The following is a 25,105-nucleotide window of genomic DNA, read 5'->3' as shown; positions in this document are numbered from 1 at the left end:
GCGCACAGCCCGCCAGAGAGAAGAGACGTGCGCCGCCTTACAGGAACTCACAGGCACAGCGCTCTCCTGTGTCTAGCAGCAACCGGACACAGGAGAGTACTGGAGACGTCGGGAGCCTGATGCGGCTCGCGGGACGGAGTTTCCTCACCCCACCCCTGCCATAGATGCACCAATCTGAATCCGGAACTCTGCTTCTGGGTTTGGGTTGGTGGGGGCCCTTTTGTGGTGGGTTCCCAGAAGCACGTGCCCCTGGTGCCCATTCCTTAATCCGGCCCTGTATACACCCCTCCTCCAGTCACCAGAAACTGTGGTACCGACGCTCCCAGTCATCTAATGGTCTCTGCTTCCTTCAGGTTTTGTTTTGTCCCACTCCCACAGGACTTATCTGTTAAGCCAATCAGTGGTCACTTCAGTGTCACACCTCAGTCAGTGATTGGCTGGCCAGACAGGTCCTGTGGCACCAGGACACTGCAAAACCCAAAGGAATTGGAGCTGGGAGCGTCTGCGTAGCATCTGTGGGGTAAAGGAGGAGGTGAGTACAGAATAGTTATTATTTTTACATTGCTCCCAGCCCTGGAGCAATTTTTTTCTTTATCCTGGACAATCCCTTTAATGGGGGCAAGCAACACCTATAAGGCTAGGGCTACAGAGAGATTTTAGCATTTGGCATGAAGATCGCAGTATTGCCTTGTAGCGCCACAACTAATTTTCAGTGCACTCACGTGTGACAAACAGTTTCATGAAAGTCGTACACAATCGAAATTTGATACATTTCAGGAAACCAATGTTCCTACTAAGCCCCATTCAAGCACATGAGGACGGGCAGTCACCAGGTGCAGCTCATGAACTAATCTTGGACAACATTTTCACCTGTGTGAATTTCATCTGAGCCCCCGCAATGTGCTGCTATCTGTATGAGACATAATTCATAGAAATGCTAATGATAGTATGATAAAGCATGGCCTAGTTTTACAATGGAAATTGTCCAAAGTAAAGCAGAGGAATTTTACTATACATGAGCTGAATACATGAATGTGATGACATGTGGTCACATTGCAGGAGAGCTTGTAGCAGGTGTTTTCAGCAGGAGGCTGGGAGAGTCCGCTCTGGTATTCTAGTTATTGTGCTTTCTCTATGGGTTATTCACCCAGGCCGGGTATTGAGACAGCTCATTTATTCTGAGCCTCGGGAGACATTGCTGTATGGTTTTCATTATTTGTTTTCGTATTTGCATCATGTATTTATTTTAGGACTAGTATATTTGCTTCAGAATAATAGAGGGCTTCACAGGAATCTGTGGCCTTTCTCATGTATTATATACCCTTCTATTATTTTATCCTTAGCAGGAGTGTCAGTATTAAGATAAAAGTCTGGTTTACTCAGTCCTCTATGGGCACTTTTACACATAAAGATTATCTGACAGATTATCTGCCAAAGATTTGAAGCCAAAGCCAGGACTGGATTTGAAAAGAGGAGAAATCTCAGGCTTTCATGTATGACCTGATCTCTGTTTATAGTCTGTTCCTGGTTTTGGCTTCAAATCTTTGGCAGATAATCTGTCAGATAATCTTTCTGTGTAAAAGGGCCCTATGTCAATGGGTATTGTGCATTTGCTAAAAATATATCGCTTTAATATCCAAATCTAATGGTGCATTTACACAGGCAGATTTATCTGACAGATTTTGGCAGCCAAAGCCAGGAATGGATTTGAAAAGAGGAGAAATTTCAGTCTTTCCTTTATGACCCGTTCCCTGTTTATGGTCTGTTCCTGGCTTTGGCTTCAAAAATCTGTCAGATAAATCTGGCTGTGTAAACGCACCATTAGATATAATTTATTATGAATATTTAGGATAAAATAATGCATTGTTAGAATGGGCCTATTTTCTCAAAAAACAACTACAGCAGTGTTAAAAAATAAGCCCAATAACATCCTAACATTTGTTACCACATATTCTAAACAATTTCATGTAATACGTAACATCATTAGCAAATACCTACCTGTCTTGTATCAAGATAAAAATTAAAAAAGATGCTTGACAAAGGATGTAGGTTTTCCACAAGACGACCTCCCACTTTGGGAACATTGCTATCACCTTCCCATATAGTTACACCAAAATCTAAAACTTGGTTACAATATAAAGGCAACTATACATGTAATGGGAATAGATGTGGATGCTGTAATTATATTGCATGCGAAAAAGCAATTCATAAACCCATAGAAAATAAAATGCATAAAATTGGATCATATGTTAATTGCAACATAACATGGGTTGTGTACTACATTAAATGTACTTCATGTAATGTGGGTCATGTAGATTGCACTAGCTGTCGTCTAAAGGATAGATTAAGGGAGCATATTAGAGATGAGCAAACCTGGAGCATGCTCGAGTCGATCCGAACCCGAACGTTCGGCATTTGATTAGTGGTGGCTGCTGAAGTTGGATAAAGTCCTAAGGCTATGTGGAAATCATTGATATAGTCATTGGCTGTATCCATGTTTTCCAGACAACCTTAGAGCTTTATCCAAGTTCAGCAGCCCCAGCTAATCAAATGCCGAACGTTCGGGTTCGGATCGACTCGAGCATGCTCCAGGTTCGCTCATCTCTAGAGCATATATATGGTGCAAAACAAACTAATGTACGTAATTTCTCTAATGTATCCAAACATTTTTCTTTAGTTCATGCAGGGGTTGTAGCTGCGCTTACTATCACTGGCATAGAAAGGGTGTTTAACCCTGACCGGGGAGGAGATAGGAGACAGAAGCTCCTGAACCGGGAAGGTTTTTGGATACTTATAATGGGTACATCTTTTCCTGCAGGACTTAACCATAGACTGGACTTGTTATTAAATTATTGAATTTGTAAGATTTTTATAATATTTTTATGTATTTGGTGTTTTTACATCTGTTATATGTAGTTAGCGGAAGCTTGTATTAGCTAGCCAATTATTCTGCATGTGTGTAGGGGAGGATCCAGGGCTCTGGTTCCCTACTTAAGTAACATGTTTGTCTTGAGCACGTTATCTATGATTAAGGGCTAAGAGCCAGAAACGCGTCAGATCGTGCCTTGGATTTGTGACATGGATTATTAAAGCATTACAATAAAAGAAAACTTTTTACTCGTGGAAGTGCCAACGTCTTTTCTTATCATTATTGGTGTTTTATACTGTATGTATATCCATCTTTAGACCATGGAATAGTAATAGTCTAAAGATGTATATTGAATAATAGGCCAATACCTATTCTATATATTGTATATTGAATAATAGGCCAATACCTTCCATCATGTTCATCCATTTTTGTCTGCTGTCAAGTCCGCTGTTTTATTACCCTTCCGGATTTGTAATAGACCAAACCTAAGAGACCAAGGAGTGTGAAGGAGAGGCCAATACAAATAATTTTTCTGTATAAATATTTTCTAAGGCAAACCCAATCCCAAGCCTTCAATTTCAACGTTCTTTGAGCGTCTGTGTTGACCTGGGCCGTCGGCTTCTTATAAAGTGTCCTGGAGTGATCTCTACAAGATCAGTCGGGACCACACAGCTGGACTATTTGTTTGGAGGGATGGAATAGCTAGCAGCAGGGGGGGCATGGGAATTCTGGTTTGCTTAGCACAATCCTTCTCTATTCGAGTCTCAGAACTGTGCGGCTACGGATTATACGCAGTGGTCTCTAATTGCGACATCTGTTTTCTTTTCTGCTTAGTAATTTGACATGAATAAAATGACAGGTTTCAGAATGAGGCGTCTACAGTACAATAACACCACATGGGAGTGACAGCAACACCACATTGGCTTTATAATGCGTTTAGCAGCCCGGCTGGGACTATTTTGGGATACTAAAGGATACTATAACGCTCTTATTTCTGAAGTCTTGAAGTTTTTCTGGAAAAAAAACATAACATGAAATAAATACATTAATTAATTAAATTATATTTAAATGGGTACTCTGGAAAACTCATTGGGAATGTTATAGAGATTTGTTAATTATACCTAATTTCAGTCTAGCCATCAGCTGTTGTCGGATGCCTACTGCTGCCACCTTTCTCCATGTTTAAATTTAAAATTGCAGCTCTGTGCCCTACAAGCGTATCTGTGCCCTAACTTTGCACCACCCCTCTGTCCCTCCTCCCTGCCCCCCTCATCATTAGTAATGCTCCAGGCAGATTGCTTCCTATTCCCCACTAGGGATGAGCGGACCGTCTGACTTTTGGTCCGACAGCATCGGCGCTCTGTTATCAAGCCTGTGATCCCGGCCGCATTGTTGCAATGCCACAAATATGCGGCCAGGATATTCCAGGGAATTCAACAGCGATTCCCGTGAGCACAACTATGCGGCCGGGATCAAAGGCATGATGAGAGAGCGAACTGCTTTCGGACCAAAAGTCTGAGCAGTTCGCTCATCTCTATTCCCCACCTTTGTTACCACAGCACATGGGCTGGATCATTAAGACACCTGTGCAATGTTCAAACAGAAGTAAATGTTCCAGTGGCATTCCTAATGATGAGGAGGGTGGGGAGGAGGGACGGAGAAGGTGGTGCAAAGTTAGGGCACAGATACGCCCGTAGGGCACAAGGCTGCAATTTTAAAATTTATTTTTTATGACAATAACTGCATCACCTGCCAAATGGACCGCAGGACAGATCTTGGATTAAAAGCAGCTATCCGAAGGTACAAGTGGTTTGGGGGGGGGGGGGGGGGGGGGGGGTCAGATTGTGGGTACAGAGTTGCTTTAAGAACTGCCCAAAGCTGTCACATAGTTCTCTGACTACTGTATATTGTTGCTTTGCTAATATGGCAGTGCCGTGATAATGAGTATTGTAGTTGTTTTTAGGGTGCGTTCGCATGTTGCTGACTAGACCAGCCGCATAGACACTAGTAGTATCAAGTCACGGCGACCTAACCTTACTTCATCAATTAAAAACATGGCAGTACAAAAAACTTGTAAAACATGGGTATTGCACCTACATTCTTCTGACTGCTTTAACTCTTCTTCATAGCTAGTGTTTTCTGTTAGGGTGCCTTCACACCTACCGGATCCACAGCGGATCTCACTTCTGCGGATTCGCAGCGGGATCAGCTGCGGATCCAGTATCATTCACCCCTATGATAGCACATACTCGCAGCGGGATTGCCATACCGCGGTGAATATGTGCTTTAACGCCCCGCTGTCCGCAGCCGCATTCCCGGCCGCATCCTGCAGCCTGACGCCGAGAGCATACAGTACCTGCTCGGTGGCGTGGCTGCAGTGAGGCTGCCGGCTCCGGTCCCGCTCAGATCAGCCGGGATCCTCACTGCAGCTGTGCCGCCGAGCAGGTAATGTATGCTGTCGGCGGCGGGCTGCAGAATGCGGCCAGGAATAGGGGGAAGTGGCCAGGGATGGGATATGCGGGCTGCAGGATGCGGCCGGGGATGGGGGATGTGGCGGCAGGGCTGCGGACAGTGGGGGGGTTAAAGCACATATTCACAGCGAAATGTCAATCCCGCTGTGAGTATGTGCTATCATAGGGGTGAATGGTACCAGATCCGCAGAGGTTCTCGCTTCAAATCTGCAGAAGTGAGATCCGCTTCGGATCCGGTAGGTGTGAAGGCACCCTTAAAGTTCCCTTACCTAACAGAGCTGTCAGCCCAGTAGTGTTGGAGATGGGGACTGGCATTTAATAACCCTTTTTTTTTTTTAAACAAACAAACAGTGACCGCCCAGGCCATAGTCTGAATGGGGTAGTAATTTTATGTTTGCAAATAAGGGTTGATTCATTCTTAAAAGAGACAATCTTGGAGAATGGAAATGAGACACAAGTGATCATTCCCTCTTGCATGTGTACAGTGAAACGTTATTTGGAAATGGTCAATATGTAGGGCAGGAGTCAATGGGAAATTTTAAGAAGACAAGAAAGATGGTTTTACATTGGCCTCCTTAGAGATGCTTTCTGAAACCCTGATGTCAGCAGGGATATCTCAGGTCTATAGGCTGCATGGCGTCAGAGGGATGTCTACCTATATGGACATACGATAAGTATCCTATTTTATCTTTGCATTGGTGTCGCTCTTCATTGGAATCCTGCCGGTGATCATAATCATGAGCTGAAACCATTACTGCGTACATCAGGAAGTTCATCCTATTATGAGGCGCAATGAAAAATAAAAGATGTAGGCTGCGTTCACACTTTCAGAATCTGGTCGACCATGTTTTGGCAATGCTTAAAAAAGTATGTGCTTTAATCCGTTTTTTGATCTTTTTTTATAATGGGAGTCAATGGAAAAATTGATCAAAACAGATGCACAGAAATACATTTGTTTTTTTCATTCGTTTTTTTGCACAAAATGGATGAAAAAGATGGACTGGAAAAAATGCAGTGTGAACCCAGCCTAAATGAATGACATAGTTTTACGTGAAAAATGATTGAGACAATAATTCATTTTACTGAGGACACATAAGCTTGGGTCCCAAAGAGGAAATGTACAGGAAGAGGAGCAGTACAGGACACACATCGTGGTGCTCATACTTCACTGTGTAACAGGAATTTTGAAGTGTACAGGAAGTGTATAGAATTACACAACTTCTACAAGTACAGAAATATGAACTTTATCAAGTGGTATAGGGAGTGTCCCACCAGCCAGCACTGTGCAGATAATGCTCACATTCCTGAGAATACATGGAAACTATATAAATACGGATGTTAACTTCTTCTGGGAGATGGTTATGCAGCCCACCCACTATGAGCACACAAGAAGTGTTACTCTAGGAACACCAACAACACAATACATTAGAATCAGACTTTCTCATTGTCACTTGCTGCCATCTTGACTCGTCTAACACATAGGGGGAGATTTATGAAAGGGTGTTAATATACACCTGGTGTAAACTGCCCACAGCAACCAATCATAGCTCAGCTTTCAGCTCTGGTAGAATTAAAGAGCAGTTGTGATTGGTTGCTGGGGGCAGTTAACACTAGGTGTATATTTACCCCCTTTCATAAATCTCCCCCATAATGTTCAGCTTGGGTTATCCTACAATGTTACTTTAGTAGAGCATCTGATAAGCATCTACTAAGACAGCCCCCCGAGTTGGAAGTATTCAGTTGTTTAGAATGTCTTGATATGCCAAAGACTTCCCATCACTGGAATTGAGGGGCCTAGTACACCTGTAAGCCAACCTCGTAGCCTTTTCCATCCGCCACCATTCTTTATAGCTGACTCAATGCAGTCAGACAGGCAATGTTTTCCTGAAATTCCAAACCTAGACTCCTCCATCAGACTGCCACATAGAGAAGTGTGATCCAACACACCACAGAATACATTTCCATTGCTCCAAAGTCCAGTGGCAACGTGCTTTACATCACTCAGTCTTGGAATTGTGCTTGGCTATGGAAATCCATGCCAAGAAGCTTCTGGTGCCCTGTTTTTCTGCTGATGAGGTTTGGTGTCTACAGAGTGTAGGCGACCTTTATCCTTTATGGGGGACATTTACTAACATGCACCCTAGGCGTAAATCAACCTTATCCTTCGCTCACCTGATGGAAGGAGGGATGTGGCGGGAAGGAGGGATGTGGAAAGGCGGGGAGGAGGTGTTGCTTCTTCCAGTGCCGGATTTATTAAGGCTTATACCTAGAAACCAGCATAAACCAGGCAAAAATCTACACCTGCTCGGAGCAGGTGTGGATTTTTGTGCAATGCCTGTGCCAAGCACAGGGCCGTTCGGCTGTACTAAGTGGCGTGCACCTCTTAGTGAATTCGGATGGGGAAAAGGGGATGGGCCTTTATTTAAAGGGGAACTCCACATAAGGAAAACTTGTTTTCTATTAAAAGTACATTGAAAGTTATATAGATGTGTCTATATAATGTATTACCATTAGAGATGAGCGAACCGGGTTCGGGTTTGAGTCGATCCAACCCCGAACGTTTGGTATTTAATTAGCTGGGGCTGCTGAACTTTGATAAAGCTCTAAGGTTGTCTGGAAAACATGGAAACAGCCAATGACTATATCCATGATTTCCACATAGCCTTAGGGCTTTATCCAAGGTCAGCAGCCACCGCTAATCAAATGCCGAAAGTTCGGGTTCGGATCGACTCGAGCATGCTCGAGGTTCACTCATCTCTAATTACCATATCACTGCGGTATAATATTGGATAAAGTCTTTATTGTGGGGCTCAACTTCAAAGATAAAAGATGCTTGATCATAATATGTGCGTGGAGATGAAAAGAAAAAAAATTTTAAATTCAATTTAAAAAGTTCATTATTCCAATATCGGCGTTACAGGTAGAGAATACAGTGTGCTGTGTGATGTTACAGGTAGAGAATACAGCATGCTGTGTGGTGTTACAGGTAGAGAATAAAGCGTGCTGTGTGGTGTTACAGGTAGAGAATACAGCGTGCTGTGTGGTGTTACAGGTAGAGAATACAGCGTGCTGTGTGGTGTTACAGGTAGAGAATACAGTGTGCTGTGTGGTGTTACAGGTAGAGAATACAGCGTCCTGTGTGGTGTTACAGGTAGAGAATACAGCGTGCTGTGTGGTGTTACAGGTAGAGAATACAGTGTGCTGTGTGGTGTTACAGGTAGAGAATATAGCGTGCTGTGTAGTGTTACAGGTAGAGAATACAGCGTGCTGTGTGGTGTTACAGGTAGAGAATACAGTGTGCTGTTACAGGTAGAGAATACAGCGTGCTGTGTGGTGTTACAGGTAGAGAATACAGTGTGCTGTGTGGTGTTACAGGTAGAGAATACAGTGTGCTGTGTGGTGTTACAGGTAGAGAATACAGCGTGCTGTGTGGTGTTACAGGTAGAGAATACAGTGTGCTGTGTGGTGTTACAAATAGAGAATACAGTGTGCTGTGTGGTGTTACAAATAGAGAATACAGCGTGCTGTGTGGTGTTATAGGTAGAGAATACAGTGTGCTGTGTGGTGTTACAAATAGAGAATACAGTGTGCTGTGTGGTGTTACAGGTAGAGAATACAGCGTGCTGTGTGGTGTTACAAGTAGAGAATACAGCATTCTGTGTGGGACCACAATGAAATCATAAAGTACTGTAAATAATTCAGTAACACAATAAAACTGCAATGTGTGAACACAGCCTAGATTTTCTGCAACAGATTAGAGGCTGAAAGGACATTCTTTTGGCCTCCATCTGTCTAATGTAGTCCTATAGACATGTTTAGCATGTATGTCGGGAGCTTTTTCAGACATCATGTGAACATAGTTTAATTGTTTTTCTCCCGACATCGGACTCCAGGAAGAGTTCTGGTATGTTGGCGTACACATCAGATTACCAACAGTTATACAGAACAGAAGTGACGTGCAAAGATTCTGCCTCCAAATACCCACTATGCCTTATTGGTGAGAATGGGTGGTTAGCAGGATCTGCCAGCATCCTTACATACATCCTGACAACCCTATTAAAAAAAAATGCAGGTGTTAGTTGTGAATCAATGAAAGTTTATGAATTGCCTTACATGCTCTGTGGCTTTTTCTCCAAAACGCCAAAGGCATAAAAAAAAACATTCATACCTAAATTCAAAAACCTTTTTGTGGAGACCATAAAAAAGCCACCAAAAAACTGCGTCTGGGACACCCTTCATCCTAATGTGATGTGGTTGCATATAGAACTGTGTGTATTTCCAGAACTAGTATCTCAGCATTCAGAACAATTTTCTCTTTTTTTATCCACAGTTCAGTCAAACATTGACCACGAGCGCAACATGGACTCAAAAAGGACCTGGTGCAGACCGTGAAAAGTAAGTTCCCAGTATCTGTATATGTCTACAGGAATCTAATCAATAACCATCCAGAATGTTAGTGATATTTTACTTTCCCCCCAGTACAAAGAACAATCTGTTTTGCTTGTTTGAGCATAGTAGGGTAAAGTTCAAGAAAGGAAGATGCAAGAACGCTGGCTAAAACTTGTGAAGACCATCACATGGTTTTATACATTGGCTAAGAGTCAGCATGTACAAGCCTATAACTGTACTGACACCATGTAAGAATCACAGATATCCCTGAATGCTAATATAGTCTGTCATACAAACCTGTCCGGCATTCCTGTGTGTCCGGGGATCAGTAACAGGGAGAGCTGGTTAAGCTGATAATGAGGCTCGGCCGATCACCCGCTGTCACTAAGACAATTTGTTCATTTATGACAGCTGGATGGTTTAGAAACTGAATAATATTTAAGTGACAAATCAGAAACCAAATACCTGTAAGAATGCTTGTTTTTTTATTTTCTTTTAGGGCTTTCTAGGATTTTTTTAAATCTAAGAGTTCAATCAGGCATGAAAAAAACCCAAGGCCGCTATATGTGTATGTATTGCTGCAGAGGCCAGTGATTCTCTGCAGCATGACATGGACCCTATATGCAATATATGTGAGTGATGTGATTGTAGACCCTCAGGGGAGAAGGCCACAGCACTTCATGGGCTTGGTATTCACCAGCCAGCAACAGAATTCATTCACTTAAATGGAACTGAATACAGCACACAAACTAAGGACAAGAATGGCGCTGTTTCTCTAATCCTCATAGGTCTTTTTTAGCTGGGTTCTCATTTAGTATTTTTCTAAATATTTTTAGCCAAAACCAGAAGGGGAGAAACTGCAATGGAAAGATTATTCCTGTAATTTCATCTCCCAAAGAAAGCTGACCGAATACTGACCAAAATACTATGCGTGAACCCAGCATTTTACCGCTATATGGTTGACAATAAAATCATTATGTGAGAATATCTTTGGGGCAAACAGTGTACATACAGCACTGTAAAGTAAAAAGCAAGGAGAAAAGAAAAAGCCTAGCTAAAGCAGTGGCTTCTATGGTTTTCAGGTTTAAAGGGAAACTATCAGCAGGTTATAAGAATGTAACTAGCTGATATGTCCCTATAGTGCAAATCCCAGCAGCAAAAGTCTGCACCCTGACTGCAAATGGAAAAACTATGTGCAACAAATACTGTATTACACGTCTCATTCTGTCCATATAGTTATATGGTTATTTTAAATATATATTTTTACAACTTTTAGGCTATGTTCACACACTGTACTTTTTATAAAAAGAACGGCCGTTTTCAGTTTACACATCATCCGATCTTTTCATTACAAAATGTTTTGCATTGAAGTCAATACAAACAATGGCTGTTGTTCACACAATGTATTGAACAAAGGCCGTTGTTTGCTACGGCCATCGAAATAATGATCATATCAATTATTTCAGGCCGTTGCCCGTAGACTTCAATGCAATTTGCATTTAAAACAACGGCCATTGTTTTGAGCGCCACATAATGGCCGCTGTTTTTACGTTGTGTGAACACAGCCTTAGAATAAAATATCACTGCATCTGTACAATATGTGTATAGAAAGTACTTCATATTCATGCCTACTTATTTGTAGCATCTACAAGTGTGGAGTTACAGGCTTCTCTCAGAGACCCACAATGTTGGGAACCAAGAAAGGGAAACTATCAGCAGGTTAGAAGAATCTAACCTGCTGATACCTCCTTATTGTGCATGGGGTGTTGAAGGGGAAGCTATGTCTTTTACCTTCATCCTCTGCGCCATTTCCATGCAGTTTTTAGTTTAATTCAACATCTAGACCCACAATGGTGGGAACCAAACAAGGGAAACTATCAGCAGATTAGAAGAATATAACCTGCTGACAGCTCCCTACTGCACAAGGGGTGCTGAGGATGAAGGTATGTCTCTTACCATTATCCTCAGCTCTGTTTTCATGCAGTTTGTAGTTTAATTCAGCATCTAGTAAGGCAGTTTGGAGCCCTGGGGGTGGTAATGATGAGTTGTAATTGGTTGCTGGCCGGGGGTTGGCCAAATCGGTGCTCTAGGTGTGGTAGCCCCGCACCCAGTGCTCCAAACAGTCTTACTAGATGCTGCATTAAACTACAAACTGCATGAAAACAGAGCCGAGGATGACAGTAAGAGACATACCTTCATCCTCAGCGCCCCTTGTGCAGTAGGGAGCTGTCAGCAGGTTATATTCTTCTGACCTGCTGATAGTTTCCCTTTAATGTCTCCATTTACCATTTGCCTTTTTGTGGGTCTTGGTAACTCAGCTCTTAGTTGGATTCTACAAATAAATAGGCATGAATATAAAGTATTTTCTATATACATATTGGTATGATGTAGAAATATATATAAAATAACCATATAACATATAACTAATATGGAAAGAATGAGACGTGTAATACAGTATTTGTGGTACATAGTTTTTCCATTTGCAGTCAGGGTGTTGACTTTTGCTGCTGGGCTTTTTTGACCTTTTAAAAGTTCAGTGTGATTTGCGCTGAAGCCGCTTCTCCCTATGACGTCTCTATAGCTTTGGTTTAGGGCAAAAAGTCAATCATTTGCTTTGTATGAGGATAATAATATGTTGTATGATTGCTTGTTATGTTACATTTCTGCTTTTATTTCTTGCCCTCTGCATTATTTCTAACTGGCTGAAAATTGCCTTATGGCCTTTTGGTTGTTTCATGTCATATGGCTACAATATTAGGTAGTGAAGAATGGGTTTCCATTATACTGTGTGTTTATTTCATCAACTGATTGCACTCGGCAGTGTCATTGCTAATATGCAAATTGGTCTATGCAATGCTTTTTTCCTTGGCCTAGGTTGTGTTTACACAATGTTTTTTTAGTGTATTTTTATGTATTTTATGTCTCAAGAAAAAACTATTTTAAGTCTGTTGTTCCCCATTAAATGCAATAGGAAAGTGCATGACAGTTTACAGATATGCAGGCTGAAAATATAAGGGCAAGATAATTGTGGTTTTTAGGCTGTTTTATGCCTGAAAAAAAAAATCACGCTTTTGTTATTTTTGTACATAAACACTTCGAAATGGGAAAGATTTGAGTTTCATAAAATGTCCCAAAAACACCTGAAAAGGTGCCAAGGAAAGCTCCAAAAAGGAACAAATAATGCTCAAAGTTTAAGGTTCCTTTTGCTGGTAAAACAACATATTTTTGGCCTTAAGAGATGCTGAACAAAGCCTAAATGTGAAGCAGCAGTCAGTAAGAGGGTACTTACAAATCTGAGACTGATATGGGCACCCTTACTGAAAACCTCATGTAAGGCCCCATTCACATAATGCCCCTACATTTGACATGACCCAGACTGCGTCCTTTTAGGCTTAGTCTGGCCAGTATACATCAGTTTACTGTAAAAATTAAGTTTCTAATAGCCAGTAGTAGACTATACTATTCCATACCTTGGTATCCTTTTAAAAATGTATTCATTAAATGGGTACCATATTAGCCAGCATATAACTATCTGTCACAGGTATCCAGTGGGACGTTGCAGTGACATCACTATCCATACATGAATTCTGCCAAGGGTGGTAATGTTGTGATGCCAGTGCTAGTCCAGCACACAGATGTGGTGTTAGTACCTGCTTTTTGTTGTGGCTAGCTGTACCGTTCCCTAAAATGGTCGGTGACCTGCCGGGCTGTGATGGGTCCCTTGGGCTCTTGTCACGGTAGTCCTGAGTGGCAATTGACCCACCCAGACTATCGGTATGGCCACTCACAGAAAGGGCAAAAATTCCCTCAAGGTGTGTAGCGGATGTATACAGGTGCTGGTGCAGAGAAGACTGAGTCCCAATGAATAAAAAGAACAGCTTTACTGTGCAGTCTCTGAATAATACAGAACACTTTGGCAGCAAATAGATAATCTTTGTACAGGTAATAGTGCTCAACTTGATCAGTGCTGTGGAGATACTTGAAAGTACTGAATATAATAGAGGTAGCTGTAGCGATGCTTGGAGAGTTTAGAGTAGAGTGGAGCAGCATAGAGGAAAGGAGTCTGTCAAGGGAGTCCCAACCCAAGGTAGTACTGTGCTCTGCCGGAACTTGAGAGAAATACTTTAGAGTGAGAAGTTAACTTGTACCTGTGTTTAGACTTGTGTCTAAACACCTTTTTCCCTACAGTGTCAAGTTTCCCGTCCGAATTGGGTGATACAACCCCAGCTGTGGTTACCTAGGTAAAGCTAAGTGTCTGAGGGTGTTTCGGTGTCACCTGCACTGCGAGATAGAATACATAGACCTTCCGGTATCTTTGTTCTGTCCAGGCTTGTTCCTCTCGTAGCTTAGGATGTAGCTGAGATGTTCCTCGACTTTTCTTCCTCTTTGAGTGTCTAGCGCTGCATAGTGGATGTAAATAGAATGTAGAAACTGAGTGTCTCTGGCTGCTTCATATACGTGTGTCTTGACCAACTCACTAACACCCTAGACTGTCCCAGACAGGGGTCCTGGCAAAGCCAGGCCCTCGCTTGGCTACAACAGGGACGTCTGCTCTGGGTGTCCTCCTCCCAGGAGAATCTGAGTAAGACTATAGATACACTTCCTCCCACCTAGTGACTACTTCCTACAGGGGTATGTAAAAGACCCTGTGAGTGGTGGAAAGGAATGTGTGCAAAGAAAAGAAGAGAAGTGATAGGTCAGAAAGAAAGAGTATCTCCATTGGACCATAAAATACATAATATATAAGAAACAGTAACGCTTTGTTAGCTTCAGCTGTGCAATTTAAAAGAACATACATACTAAACACTGACATCTAGTGGCGAAATAGTAAACTACCTTCATCACCACTTAGCTTTGAGTAGGAGGCTTTTGTGACAGGTGCGGCATAAGAAACACCCGTGGTGGGACACCACAAATACTATTACTGGAGCTTCCTGATGCAGGGATCAAGTTACCTCCTGAGCTCCACAGAGGTTGTGTGTCAGGGGGCTATCGGCTATACTACCTCTGGGCAGGAGCCCTGATGGTGTAGCTGTCCTTGCGTCCTTATGTCCATATTTATGCCAATATAAACACAGTTAGATAATCAGGGCTTCTCCTTCCTTCAGCAAAGGTGCAGTGTATGCCACTGTATGACCTTGTTTGTTTAGGTTCCTCTTCTTTTTGATAGAAAGTTGTCTCTGTACCATACACAGGATCTCAGTCATTAACATCCAGCCAATTCATGACAACTATAAAATTCTGTAATGAGAAGCGCACATCCTGTTGGCAGCTCTATGATATAACATTAATGGGAAGCAGGTGGGCATATTTACAACCATGCCCGAGAAAGTGCTTTTTACCAAAGCATCTGCAATATTCAGGATAAGCGAAACCTTAGGCCATGCTTTCTCAGTGTATCTAATGTAAGGAAACTCGCCGGGCGTGACTGTATCTTCTAAAGGATGCAAATTCTTATTTAATTCATTTCTATTCTAAGGATGTGGCCCCACACACGTAGTAGCTGCAGTCCGCACCACATCTACACAAGAAAATATGCACCAAATCACTGTCACTGCCAGGTATTGAAGGTGTATAGGCACCAGCTGTATAGATTACTGTCATTGTCAGGTATTGAAGGTGTATAGGTACCATCTTTATAGATCACAGCTCTATAGATTACTGTCACCAGCTGCTATTGAAGGTGTATAGGCACCAGCCCTATAGATTGCTGTCACCAGCTGCTATTGAAGGTGTATAGGCACCAGCTCTATAGATTGCTGTCACCGTCATTTATTGAAGGTGTGTAGGCACCATCTCTATAGATCACTGTCACCGTCATTTATTGAAGGTGTGTAGGCACCATCTCTATAGATCACTGTCACCGTCATTTATTGAAGGTGTATAGGCACCATCTCTATAGATCACTGTCACCGTCATTTATTGAAGGTGTGTAGGCACCATCTCTATAGATCACTGTCACCGTCATTTATTGAAGGTGTGTAGGCACCATCTCTATAGATCACTGTCACCGTCATTTATTGAAGGTGTGTGGGCACCATCTCTATAGATCTTTGTCACTGCCAAGTATTAAAAGTGTATAGGCACCAGCTCTATAGATTACTGTCACCAGGTGCTATTGAAGGTGTATAGGCACCAGCTCTATAGATTGCTGTCACCAGCTGCTATTGAAGGTGTATAGGCACCAGCTGCTATTGAAGGTGTATAGGCACCAGCTCTATAGATCGCTGGCACCGTCTTTTATTGAAGGTGTATAGGCACCATCTCTATAGATCACTGTCACTGACAACTATTTGAGGTGTATTGGCACTAGCTCTATAGATCACTGTAACTGTTGGGTATTGAACGTATACAGGCACCAACTCTATAGATTACTGTCACTGTCGTTTATTGACGATGTATAGGCACCAGCTCTATAGATTACTGTCACTGTCATTTATTGACGATGTATAGGCACCAGCTCTATAGATCAGTCATTGGCAGCTATTGAAGGTGTATTAGCATTAGCTCTATCGATCACTCTCACTGGCGACTATTGATAGTGTATGGGTACCAGTTCTTTAGTTCACTGTTACCAGCAGCTATTGATCACCATTATTGGTAGAGCCATACAGAACAAATGTACTGTACATCTGTGTCTTTTATTATTATAATTTAGTTTTAAAGTGTCCTTGGTTTCAGAGTCCTATACAAGTGCTATATAAGGGGTGACAAACAGAACATTACAAAATCAGAAACCTGTTACAGGAGTAAAGGCCCTATTCCACCAACAGATCTGACGACAGATTATCTGCCAAAGATTTGAAGCCAAACCCAGGAACAGACTATAATCAGAGAACAGGTCATAAAGGAAAGACTGGATTTCTCCTCTTTTCAATCCACTCCTGGGTTTGGCTTCAAATCTTTGGCAGATAATCTGTCGTCAGATCTGTTGGTACACAGCCCGCAAAAGCGTACAATCTACTAATGTAGTCTTCTCTGCATGCCCTGTCCGCCAAATGAAATCACGTTGATATCAACAGTGATGTCACGGAGTAATGATGTCATTGAGTTTACAGGTGACCTTTCAGCTGGAGAAGCAGCAGCATCAGTGTTTAGAACAAGGTCAATATTTCAGTACCCCATCACAATAAAGCCTATGTGGCCCAAAAGAGTATAAACTAACGTCTAACAAACAAACAACCAAAAAAGAAATGATTTTTTATTCAAGACTGATAAAAAAAAATATATAAAAACACACATATTCTACTATTTTTAGGCAGCTTTATCTGTCATGAGATGTAAATAGGGACCAATGACATGAGGTTTTACACCCATTAGCTCACTGATTTGGGTTATTACCCTATCCCTATTTGGGATTACTTTTATTTATGTCTGTATTGCGGATTAAGGCTTTGTTCACACACCGTATCTTTTCCTAAATGTATGGCCGTTGTTGCAATCGGCAACAACGGCCGTACTTTTTACGAACAGATACGTGCCCTGTTTCTTTATGGGATCCCGGCCGGAGCGTGTACACATAGTATACGCTCCCGCCGGGATCCCTCGCCGTCGCACCGCAAAGAACTGGCATGTCAGATTTCTGCGGCCGCTATTCAGTGAATAGCGGCCGTAGAAAACCATGTCAGTGCACACTATGAAGCGAGCGACTGTGGACGCAAGCTTCATAGTGTGCTGCGGGGAGTTCTGATGTGGGCGCGCTCAAATGCGCCCGCATCAGATTTTTGCGGCATGAAAGATTATCCGTCTGGTACTGCAGTACCGGCCGGGATGATCTTTTCAGAGACCAGCCACTCCGTGACCCGGCCGGGTCATGGAACGGCTGGTCTCTTACGCTGTGTGAACATGGCCTAAGTGTGTTTTTATATGTTTTATTTTCCTTAATTTTTTTTTTATTCAATTACCTATTTTTCTTTTTTGTTTGGGTATCCAATCACAGTAGAGAGTCAGACTGTCAGTGTAACAGGGGGTGCTATCAGCCCATTTATTTATATGGAGTAAATGCAAAGGGATTGACAATTGCTGTTTAGTGTCACGGCTGAATAAGCGTACATCACAGGTGGCTGCTGATTCCCATCAGATACCATGCTGCCACCGAAAATTACACCATTTACTTGGACTGACCCACATAAAAGCTTTTTAATACCACATGAAAATCAGTATACTATTTTTAGCTCATCAGATAAGTGCTCTGTGACTGTATGTTGGCAATACAAATAAGCTTATTTACATATTATTGCTGAATATATATTGTACTACGCCTCACATCAAGCTTTCCTTTTAATACCAGAACATGTATCTACTTCTACATCTATCATTTCCACTGAAAGCTCCTCTGTTGTCATACTGTAATCTAGCACATCTTTATTATCTAGTAACAGATAAAGTAAGGGTGTGTTTACACAGAGAGATTTATTTGACAGATCTTTGAAGCCAAAGCAGGAATGGATTTGAAAAGAGGATAAATACAGTGTATAAATCCTGTGTAAAGGAACCATAAGGCATTCAGCTAATGGCCCTATTACACGGCTCAATATGAGGAGCAAGCGAGCGCCGACATTGCTTCTCGTTCCACGCTTGCTGCTGACAGTGAGCGGGTAAGAGCATGTGGGGGGGGGGGGGGCAGCTGCGGAGGGGCGAGATTGTTTGAGTAGTCCATAGGAGATAGTGGCGGTCTACTGCCGCCGCTCCTATTGTACAGAGCATCAGCCAGCAACCTGTCGCTAGCGGGATTGTTGTGTTTCATGCATCATGCATGTCGGCTGATCGTTGCCTTTTAACATTACCTATAACACCAAGCGATTATATGCTGTATCGGCCGATAATCAGCCAAATACGGACAACAATCTCTTGGTCCTTCTCTCCCCATCACTCTCCTTGCTGCCAGATATGGGCTCCATAGATCTACAGAATTTGACTCCCGCAGCAAGGAGAGAATAACTTGCTGAGGGTTTCTCCATTTTTGCAAAACTTCTGATGTTTCTAATAGAATTTTTTTTCTTTAGTATTTATAACTCTTTAAAGGGGGTCTTATTTTACCCTGTTAAACCATGGCCATTGCTGGATAGTTAACATAAAAACAAGTTTAAAGGGGTTATTCAGCACCACAAAAACATGGCCATTTTTTTCCAGAGACAGAATCACTATGAATATTTGTTTGGGGCTATCCAATTGCTATGAATGGCACCATATGCGTAATTGAACTTGTGTATATGTGATCTATACAGCAGTGACCATGGTTTATTAGAGTAAAGTGACCAAGCAGATTCCTTTGAAGCTATAGAGTACTCAAAATGGGTCTCTAGCTTAAAAGGAATCTGCTAGGTCACTTTACTCTATTAAACCATGCCCACTGCTGTATAGGTCACATGTCCTATTATACCTATGGTGCCATTCATAGTAATTGGAACTGAAGAGAATACTGTATGGAATGCGTGTCTATGAGAGAGCTGCTACTAGCCAATTGGATTACCTAAAAGCACCTGATTGTCCTAGAGGAAGTGACATCTTAGAAAGCACCTCACAAATGTCCTTTTTAGCTGGACTGTAAACAGCGCCACACTTGTCCTCTGTTTGTGTGTGGTATTGCAGCTCCATTTGGTTGAAGTGATCGGAGCCAAATTTTAAAATCATACAGGACAGGGGGTCGCAATATTTTTGGAATGAAGCAGCTATTTTTTTCTAGTCCTAGAAAACACCTTTAAATTCTGAATCCTTGCAGCAACCATAAGATGGCGGTAAATCCTAGCTGGTGACCTGTATTGCATGTTTATGTGCCAGCACATGTGTCATACAGGTAGTCATTGGCCTGTTCCATTCCTTGCCTGTAAATCTACTGTAGGCCTAGCGTCTTAGGACAGGCACAGCAGTTTAGCTTTATGGACTGTCTTTACCTCCCCTATCCTCGGGTGGGTATAGCTGTCTGCATAGACCTTCAGATGTAAATGACATAACATTGCTTTAGATTCTCCTTCTTTTTGGTTGGCCTTCTCATGCATGCATGTTAGTATGTGCGGGCTTTGAAATGCAGATCAGAATTTCAGCTCCTCGTTCTTCATGGTAATTATCTGGGCACGGCTTATAAGCTTTTCATTCCTTAGATGTTTTGCATATTATATGTAATACAAATGGTATAAGGAGAAGGCCTTCTCCTGGATAACCTGCTGCTTCCTCATTGGATCTATATTGTAATTATATAACCCACATCACACAACAACAATGTAAAATCATGATGCTACATTTTTTCCCTCCAAACTATTCTTCATCTGTGGGGTCCAGCATAATAATATGCAGGGGTTATTGGCTGCAGGAATTTTTATAGCCTGTGCATTATATTTTATAGCTTCTACCATCTGATACCAAAATGCTGACCCTTGATGTTGTCGCCTACACTATAAGTGTTACAGTACATGCGTTCCCCTTATAGACATATACTATGCTTCCAGCTTATGGTGAGTGTGATATCAGGTATCTTGTTCGGACATATTCTGATGCATTGGCCAATACTCCTCTGCATCCACATCAATGTATCATATGAAATCATAACTTCCCTTTTCTATTTCCCAGTAAGCTGTTCTTTACAGTGCACCTTAAATTGTGTATTCAGATTTTTTTTCTTTAGTTCCCCTTTTCCTTTGTGTAGATTTTTAGAAACCTTCTCGTTATCGAAAGGTCAGTCACATGGTAACCTCATGTGCGCCTTGTGTCCTTTGTACTAGTGGTGTGTGTTGCATGTATTCACTGTGGAAGTGATGTGTGCTTCATCGGTCTAGTGTGTGAGTGTCAGGTGCAATTACTAGACACAATGTAACAAGAACAATATACTGTATGCTTAGCTAGAAAAAGTTTGCTGAATACTCAGTCCATAGAGATGCATGAGGTTATAATCAGTCTGGGGGCCCTTTGGAACATTGTAGTGATACTGTGCAGATATTCATGCCTGAAGGTGCGCTTCAGTAATGACGGTTAACTATCAGGCCTGTATTTAGAGTTCATGCTGCCCTAGGCACCTTGCTTGCTGAGGCGCCCCCCCCCCCCCCCCGGCTGGTTACATGCATGGTATATACCCTGGCACTTGGGTGCCGCTCTGCTTGATGCCTGCTATTCTCATCAAACAGACGTGATGGAGGAAGGAAGGAGGCCGGGGACGTCTTAGTTCGGGGGCCGCTTCTATCCAGTGTGGGACTGGGGCACCTGGGGCCCACCAATATAGAACCAGTGAGACCCGACATGCTGACCCGCTCCTTTCCTGAATTCATCTGTATTTGTGACAAATCCCTACATTTATACAGCTCTCAGGGTATGCTGGGAGTTGTAGTCTCTGAGAGGACAACCCTGTAATAAATCACTGTGTGCTGAGACTCCTGGAGGCTGCAATCTGTGGGTGACAACCATCAGCCCTGAAGGTCCAGCAATACATCTGTCTACGCTGTACTACAACTCCCAGCATATCCTGAGGGCTGCAGACTGTCAGTACATGCTGGGAGTTCTAGTTCCTGTAGCTGTTGTAGTTGGGTCCTAGGTGCATCATACACTGGATGCTTTGTGGGAGATCAGAATACAGAGATCTGTGGGGGCTCAGTGCAGGGAAGTGACCCCAGAATATCACTAATATGGTAGGGGGAGATGTTTTTGTTCTATCCCCTATTAGTGATGTTCTGGGGTCACTTCCCTGCACTGAGCCCCCACAGATCTATGTATTCTTATATGCCACAAAGCATCCAGTGTATAGGACCCAACTACAACAGCTGCAGGCACTACAACTCCCAGCATTTGCTGAGGGCTGCAGACTGTCGGTACATGCTGGGAGTTGTAGTGCCTACAGCTGTTGTAGTTGGGCCCTAGGTGGCATATAAGAATACATAGATCTGTGGGGGCTCAGTGCAGGGAAGTGACCCCAGAACATCACTAATAGGGGATAGAACAAAAACATCTCCCCCTATCCCCTATTAGTGATATTCTGGGGTCACTTCCCTGCACTGAGCCCCCACTGATCTATATATTCTTATATGCCACCTAGGGCCCAACTACAACAGCTGCAGGCACTACAACTCCCAGCAGTCTGCAGCCCTCAGCATATGCTGGGAGTTGTAGTGCCTGCAGCTGTTGTAGTTTGATTCTAGTTTAAAAGTTTGTGCTAGTGTACTGTAGTGTACGCGGGGCTGTGTCAGTACACTACCGCAAACCTTTCACTGACCCATTTAGACCCCAATGGTACACAGGCTCTGCACACTATAGAAGTGTTTACAGTGCAGTTACTAATGACTCACAGGTGACGTCTTCTCCCATTGCCGTTGCTCACTTTTTGCTTTCTTCTCCATCTGGCGCAACCATCATGAAGACTTCTCTGACCACAACTCATCTGCAGGCGGGCAGCTGGGGGTGACTGGGGAAGGGAGGCAGCTGGGGGTGACTGGGGAAGGGAGGCAGCTGGGGGTGACTGGGGAAGGGAGGCAGCTGGGGGTGACAGGGGAAGGGAGGCAGCTGGGGGTGACTGGGGAAGGGAGGCAGCTGGGGGTGACTGGGGAAGGGAGGCAGCTGGGGGTGACTGGGGAAGGGAGGCAGCTGGGGGTGACTGGGGAAGGGAGGCAGCTGGGGGTGACTGTGGAAGGGAGGCAGCTGGGGGTGACTGGGGAAGGGAGGCAGCTGGGGGTGACTGGGGAAGGGAGGCAGCTGGGGGTGACTGGGGAAGGGAGGCAGCTGGGGGGGCTGAGGAAGGGAGGCAGCTGGGGGTGACTGGGAAAGGGAGGCAGCTGGGGGTGACTGGGGAAGGGAGGCAGCTGGGGGTGACTGGGGAAGGGAGGCAGCTGAGGGGGGCTGGGGAAGGGAGGCAGCTGGGGGGGGGCTGAGGAAGGGAGGCAGCTGGGGGGGGGCTGAGGAAGGGAGGCAGCTGGGGGGGCTGAGGAAGGGAGGCAGCTGGGGGTGACTGGGGAAGGGAGGCAGCTGGGGGGGCTGAGGAAGGAAGGCAGCTGGGGGGGGGACTGGGGAAGGGAGGCAGCTGGGGGAGACAGGGGGGAAAAGCTGGGGTGACAGGGGGGAAGCAGCAGGGGTGACGGAAAGGGGAGCAGCTGGGGGTGGCAGGGGCAGGGCGAGAATCTGGGGAGGCAGGGGGAGCATCTGAGGGGGCAGGGGGAGCCGCTGGGGTGGCAGGGAGAGGATGGGGGCAGCTGGGGTGGCAGGGGAGAAGCTGGGGGGACAAGGGGAGAAGAGGGAGCAACTGGGAAGCAGAGGAGCAGATGGGGGGCACAGGCAGGGGGAGCAGATGGGGGCAGGGGGAGCAGATGGGCACAGGCAAAGGGGGCAGATGAAGGCAGGGGGGGCAGATGGGGGGCACAGGCAAAGGGGGCAGATGAGGGCAGGGGGAGCAGATGGGGGCACAGGCAAAGGGGGCAGATGAGGGCAGGGGGAGCAGATGGGGGGCACAGGCAAAGGGGGCAGATGGGGGCAGGGGGAGCAGATGGGGGGCACAGGCAGGGGGAGCAGATTGGGGCAGGGGGAGCAGATGGGGGGCACTGGCAGGGGGAGCAGATGGGGGCAGGGGGAGCAGATGGGGGCCGGGGGAGCAGATGGGGGGCACAGGCAGGGGGAGCAGATGGGGGCACAAGCAGGGGGAGCAGATGGGGTCGGGGGAGCAGATGGGGGGCACAGGCAGGGGGAGCAGATGGGGGCACAAGCAGGGGGAGCAGATGGGGGCACAGGCAGGGGGAGGAGCTGTGGGGGGGAAGAGGGAACAGCCGGGGGCAGAGGCAGACCGGTCAGGTCCCCCCAAAGCAGCTTCGTGGCGTCCGGGGTGAGCTCCTTCCGGCACACGCTGCCTCTATCTCAGGCCGGCAGCTCACCCCTGCAGCCCCGCAGTGCCCGAACTTCTTCCTGCTGCAGCGCTCGTGACGTCATCGCGCCGAGCAGGAAGAAGTTCGGGCACTGCGGGGCTGCAGGGGTGAGCTGCCGGCCTGAGATAGAGGCAGCGTGTGCCGGAAGGAGCTCACCCCGGATGCCCCGGGGCTGCACAACGGTGGCGGCAGCGGCGGTGATCCCTGTAAGTGCCGCCCCCTGCAGGGCGCCGCCCTAGGCACCGGACCACGGGTGCCTAGTGGCAAATACGGCCCTGTTAACTATAGGGGCTCCAGACAGAGAATTCTCCCGCTACATAGGGAGAATTCTCTGTCCGGGAACCATCAGCGTTCTGCCATGTGATCGCAGAGCTCCAATGGTAGCCATGGAAACCGGAAGCCTCCTGGCTACGGATCCCGGCAGGGAAGGGAAGGCCGGTGTACTGCCGTGGGCTCTGTCCCCTCCCTTCTCTTCCCTGCCTCCATTACAGGCTTTGTATAGCAGCAGGGGGCAGAGGAGAGGGGGCAGAGCTATGGACTGCAGCTTATGGGATCATTATGATCCCATAAGCTGAAGTCCTAAAACGACCAGGGCATTAATGTATCAGTGCCCATTGGTCATGAAAGGGTTAAGGTTGCGCCACTGGCATACACTAGTTGTATCCCCTCTCGCCTGATTGGCGGACATTGGGTGTGTGGCCTCCTCCCGCTCGCAGGTGTAAAATATGATACAAATCCACACCTGCTACCGCGCAGGTGTAGATCCGTTTCGCAATGCCTGGGCCAGATGTAGGGCCGGCTAGCATTCCTAAGAGGCGTGTATCACTAAATCAGTAAATCGGTCTGGGGAAAAGGGGTGGGGCTTTATTTAAGACCGGCGTACGAGTACACCAATCTTGATAAATATTTATAGTAACATGTATGGTATGTATCCATTAAGTTATTATTGTTTGATAGATGTTATACCACTCACACATACTGGATGCATCAACTAAGTTCTGATATGCCACCTTTTCCCGTAGTACCAATCTTTGAATCGAAGTACAACATTACCATTTTTTATCATATTGGGCAGCCCTCTATATGACTGAAGTCATCTGATCCCTCTCCGCCAAAGAAACTGGCATCACCATTGGCACCTTAGAGCACTTTGCAGCCACTAATAAGTATGCTCATAGGAAAGCTCCGATCCAACGATAAGGACTTTGAATGTGCTGTAAAGCCACACGTATGAATATAGTCATTTTCTGTAAATGGATTATTCTCTGCTAATGAGGAAAGCAGTAAAAGGCTTATGGGGAAAAAAAAATCAAAAGTATCTAAAAGCCCATTTGGCAAGCACTTTTGCCTGTGGTTTGTAGAGCGCAGAGGCGCTTTTCCTGGGGCTGTCATTGATGAAGCCATTAGAGCTTATTTAGTGACTGCTGCCAGTCACAGTGAGACTTGCTCTTGGTTCCAAGATGACATCAGGGGACTGTTTACTAGGTACTAGGAACATAACACTGAATTCTTCTACCAACTACTATTTAAAGGACCCAGACAAGTGC

The 25,105-nt window shown here is 44.8% G+C and overlaps 1 protein-coding gene across 1 annotated transcript in view; it reads left to right on the top strand.

Moving 5' to 3' along the window:
- The window catches only part of SGMS1 (sphingomyelin synthase 1), a 197,786-nt gene that overhangs the window by 93,982 nt on the left and 78,699 nt on the right, over window positions 1-25,105 (top strand). The window contains exon 2 of the mRNA XM_069980331.1: window positions 9,671-9,735. The gene's annotated coding sequence lies outside the window, so the exon portion shown is untranslated. The remainder of the gene's footprint in view (window positions 1-9,670; window positions 9,736-25,105) is intronic.

Source organism: Dendropsophus ebraccatus, chromosome 8 (genome assembly GCF_027789765.1).
Source record: "Dendropsophus ebraccatus isolate aDenEbr1 chromosome 8, aDenEbr1.pat, whole genome shotgun sequence".
Classification (NCBI taxonomy): domain Eukaryota; kingdom Metazoa; phylum Chordata; class Amphibia; order Anura; family Hylidae; genus Dendropsophus; species Dendropsophus ebraccatus.
Note: the sequence above shows the minus strand (reverse complement) of the source record. Positions and strands in the feature narration are given on the sequence as shown.